Source organism: Triticum aestivum, chromosome 5B (genome assembly GCF_018294505.1).
Source record: "Triticum aestivum cultivar Chinese Spring chromosome 5B, IWGSC CS RefSeq v2.1, whole genome shotgun sequence".
Lineage (NCBI taxonomy): Eukaryota > Viridiplantae > Streptophyta > Magnoliopsida > Poales > Poaceae > Triticum > Triticum aestivum.
In genome coordinates this window covers 211,507,877-211,513,179 of record NC_057807.1, presented here as the reverse complement: position 1 = coordinate 211,513,179, position 5,303 = coordinate 211,507,877, and positions in this window count along the sequence as shown.

Sequence of the window (5,303 nt, the reverse complement as noted above, 5' to 3'; positions counted from 1 at the left end):
AAACATGATCATCTCATACAACAATTTATATCACATCATGCCTTGACCATATCATATCACAGCAAGCCCTGCAAAAACAAGTTAGACATCCTCTACTTTGTTGTTGCAAGTTTTACGTGGCTGCTACGGGCTTCTAGCAAGAACCGTTCTTACGTACGCATAAAAACCACAATGATTTTTTGTCAAGTGTGTTGTTTTAACCTTCAACAAGGACCGGGTGTAGCCACACTCGATTCAACTAAAGTTGGAGAAACAGACACCCGCCAGCCACCTATGTGCATAAGCATGTCGGTAGAACCAGTCTCATGAACGCGGTCATGTAATGTCGGTCCAGGCCGCTTCATCCAACAATACCGCCGAATCAAAGTATGACATGCTGGTAAGCAATATGACTATTATCGCCCACAACTCTTTGTGTTCTACTCGTGCATATAACATCTACGCATAGACCTGGCTCTGATGCCACTGTTGGGGAATGCAGTAATTTCAAAAAAATTCCTAGGATCACACAAGATCTATTTAGGTGATGCATAGCAACGAGGGGGAGAGTGTGTCCACGTACCCTCGTAGATCGACAGCGGAAGCATTTCAATAACGTGGTTGATGTAGTCGAACTTCTTCACGATCCAACTGATCCAAGTACCGAACGTACGACACCTCCGCATTCAGCACACATTCATCTCAATGATGTCCCTCATGCTCTTGATCTAGTTGATGGCAAGGGTGAGTTCTGTCAGCACAATGGTGTGGCGATGGTGATGATGATGCTACCAGCGCAGGGCTTCGCCTAAGCACTACGACGATATGACCGGGGTGGAAAACTGTGGAGGGGGCACCACACACGGCTAAAAGATCAACTTGTGTGTCTATGGGGTGCCCCTTCCCCCGTATATAAAGGAGGAGAGGGGAGGCCGGCCGGCCCTCCTTGGCGCGCCCCCAAGAGGGGAATCCTATTAGGACTCCAAGTCCTAGTAGGTTTCCACCAAAAGGGAGAGAGGGGGAAGGAAGGAGAGGGAGAGGGACAAGGAAAGGGGGCGCCCCCCTTCCTAGTCCAATTCAGACTCAAGGGGGAGGGGGCGCGCGGCCTGCCCTGGCCGCCCCTCTCTCTCTCCACTAAGGCCCATCGAGGTCCATTAGTTCCCCCGGGGGTTCCGATAACCCTTTGACACTCCGGTTTTATCCGAAACTTCTCCGGAACACTTCTGGTATCTGAATATAGTTGTCCAATATATCAATCTTTATGTCTCGACCATTTCGAGACTCCTCGTCATGTCCGTGATCTCATTCAGGACTCTGAACAACCTTCGGTACATCAAATCACATAAACTCATAATACCAATCGTCATCGAATGTTAAGCGTGTGGACCCTACAGGTTCGAGAACTATGTAGACATGACCGAGACACGCCTCCGGTCAATAACCAATAGCGGAACCTGGATGCTCATATTGGTTCCTACATATTCTATGAAGATCTTTATCGGTCAAACCGCATAACAACATACGTTGTTCCCTTTGTCATCGGTATGTTACTTGCCCGAGATTCGATCGTCGGTATCATCATACCTAGTTCAATATCGTTACCGGGAAGTCTCTTTACTCGTTCCGTAATGCTTCATCCCACAACTAACTCATTAGTCACATTGCCTGCAAGGCTTATAGTGATGAGCATTACCGAGAGGGCCCAGAGATACCTCTCTGAAACACGGAGTGACAAATCCTAATCTCGATCTATGCCAACCCAACAAACACCTTCGGAGACACCTGTAGAGCATCTTTATAATCACCCATTTACGTTGTGACGTTTGATAGCACACAAGGTGTTCCTCCGGTATTCGGGAGTTGCATAATCTCATAGTCTGAGGAACATGTATAAGTCGTGAAGAAAGCAGCAGTAATGAAACTGTAACGATCATAATACTAAGCTAACGGATGGGTCATGTCCATCACATCATTCTCCTAATGATGTGACCCCGTTCATCAAATGACAACACATGTCTATGGTTAGGAAACATAACCATCTTTGATTAATGAGCTAGTCTAGTAGAGGCATACTAGGGACAATATGTTTTGTCGATGTATTCACACATGTACTAAGTTTCCGGTTAATACAATTCTAGCATGAATAATAAACATTTATCATTAAATAAGGAAATAAATAATAACTTTATTATTTCCTCTAGGGCATATTTCCTTCACCATGGTGTCTCTGGAGTGATATACATGCCAAAGTGGAAGGACACACGACACTCGGAAATACAATGGTTAGCGCACACCAGGTGTCCATCATGTAAGTATGAGTCTGTGCAACAATATTGTTCATGACAAGGTTCATGAAGCTTATCAAGATGATATAGAAAGATATGTAAAGCATTCATTAGAGCAAATTCATTTGTTGTGCACGCAAAGGTGTGGTAAATGTCATGGTGCACAAAGCAACAAATGCTACCATTGTGCGAAATGATGTCATAGATAGATGGTATATCAAGAGCATGAACTTGGCAATGGATGCTCAGTATGATTATGTTATCATGCAATTGATGGTAGGCAATGTGATCATTATGTATGAATATGCCATCAAGGAAGATCATAACAAATTTGCTAAGGAAGTGCACAGGCTCATATATCATGGATGACATAGAAATACAAGATGCAACAAGGCAATCATAATGGGAGTCAATCCATGTGACGCCCGGGTAATCAAGCTACAGTAACCCTTTGGTAATGATGCCATGTCACCTCGATTACTGTTGATAATCTTGCGTTAGTTCGGAACCGATCCAAATTCAAATTTGAATTAAAGTCAAAACAATTAAAGTTTTCAAAAGTCAAAACTGAATTGTTCCTAATGTGTCAAATAATCCATAATAAATGTTGGTGAAGAAATCATCTTTTAATAAAGTACTTAAATGCACTAAATAAACTAAAAACAATGATAAAACAATTATCTAAAATGCTTTTAAAGTAATAAGCAAATGCAAAATACTTTATTAAAAGTGCCAAGATATTTGGGGCTGTGACCTAATGAATAACACCAAATTAGTTGTTGCTTTTAAATTTTATAAAACTAAAATAAAATAAAACAGATAAAAAAATAGAAAACAAAAGAAAAACCAACAGAAGAAAAAAAAGGAACCCCCCCCACTGGGCCAGTCGGCCGAGCTGCTAGCCAGGTCGGCCCAAACCGGCCCAGGCCGCCCACTCCCTCTCCATATCGCCCCACCGGTGAGACCTCGAACCGCCACCGACACCCCACTCCTCCCCCAAAATATCTCCCTCCCCTCTCTCCCGATTGGATCGGGAGGGGGAACAAACCGCGCCGATGTCACCGACGATCCCCGCCGCCCGGAGCTGCGTCGCCGCCCTACACCTCGCCGGACCTCCCCACCGGCCTGCTACCACTAAACACGTCATCTTCGTCTTCCTCCTCAACCCCCGCTGCCCGAACCCCTACACCACCCTGTGAGCCCCCCTTCCTCCTTTCCCCGCGGTCACCGCAGCTCACGCGCGTGCACGCCCGCGCTCGCGCGTGGCCTGTTCTCTGTCGCGCCCGACCGTGGCCGACAGCGCGCGCTCGCGCCCACACCCCCTGCGGTCCCTCCCGCTCGTGCATCTGCTCGCTGATGTGCTCACCGGTGCCGCTGCTGAGCTCCCCCTCTCCTCCTCTATCCCTTGCACGCACGCGATCATGGCCGTGGCCTCCTCCCTGCGGCTCCGCTGTCGCCGCCGTGACCCCGCTCAGCCCTTCGCACCGTCCCGCGGGTCAGCCACGCACTTCTTCTCCGCCACACGCCGGCAGGCCACCGCGGCCGCCCTGGCCACTGGCCTCGCCCTGCCTCTGGTCCGCCTGCCGCTGCGGCCTCACTGCGCCCCCCGCTGGCCTCCACCACCTCCCCTATCCGGCGACCGCGCCGTTGGCCTCGCCTGGGTCACGCCTGACCAAGCTCAGGCACCCAGCGCCCGTTAACTACAGCACCCGGCGCCCGTAAACCCGCATTGGCCCAATGACAAGTGGGGCCGCCCCCTGAAACGTTAAAAAAAGGAAATAAGTAAATAAAATAAAATAAATATTAATTAAAATGTTAATTAAAGGATTAATTCACTTAATTAATTCAGATTAGATTAACCTAATCATTTAGTTAAAGCTAATTAACCCTGTTTAATTACTATGAGACTATGACATGTTGGGCCCTTACGTCAGTTTGACCAGTCAACACCTCTGTTGACTACTGATGTCATGCTGACATCATGCTGATGCAATAATGCTAATTTCGAATTAATTTAGTAATAATAACTTAGAAAATGATTTAAAACTTTAAAAATTAATATAAAATAATCCGTAACTCAGATGAAAATACTTTGAACATGAAGGTTGCTTAGAACGACGAGACGAATCTGGATACGCAGCCCGTTCGTCCGCCATGCGTCCCTAGTATAGTAAAGCTGCAACATTTCACCTCCGGTTCATCTGTCCGAAAATGCGAAACACCGGGGATACTTTCCCGGATGTTTCCCCCCTTCACCGGTATCACCTCCTATTGCATTAGGTCACCTCTAGCACCGCGTATTGCCATGCTACGCTTTGTGATACTTTGATTGCTTTGTTATTTATTGTGTTCCCCCTCCGTTACTTCTTTCCCGTAGACCTCGAGGCTGCCGACGACCCCCCAGTTCGACTACGGTGTTGACGACCCCTCCTTGCCAGAGCAACCAGGCAAGTCCCCCCCTTGATCACCAGATATCACCTATTCTCCTCTATACTGCTTGCATTAGAGTAGTGTAGCATGTTACTGCTTTCCGTTAATCCTATTCTGATGCATAGCCTGACATTGTTGCTACATCTGTTGATACCTTACCTGCAATCCTAAATACTTAGTATAGGATGCTAGTTTATCATCTGTGGCCCTACATTCTTGTCGGTCTGCCTTGCTATACTATCGGGCCATGATCACTTGGGAGGTGATCACGGGTATATACTATACATATATACATACTACAGATGGTGACTAAAGTTGGGTCTGCTCGAAGAGTACCCACGAGTGATTCACGGATTGGGGGCTGAAAGGACCTTTGTCCCGACGGCCCTCTGTGTGGATCTTTGTGGCGGAGCGACAGGGCAGGTTGAGACCACCTAGGCGAGAGGTGGGCCTGGCCCTGGTCGACGTTCGCGGTTGCTTCATAATAACACGCTTAACAAGATCTTGGTATTTGATCTGAGCCTGGCCACTGGCCTATACGCACTAACCAACTACGCGGGAAAGATATGGGCACTCGACGTCATGGTATCAGCCGAAGCCTTCGTGACG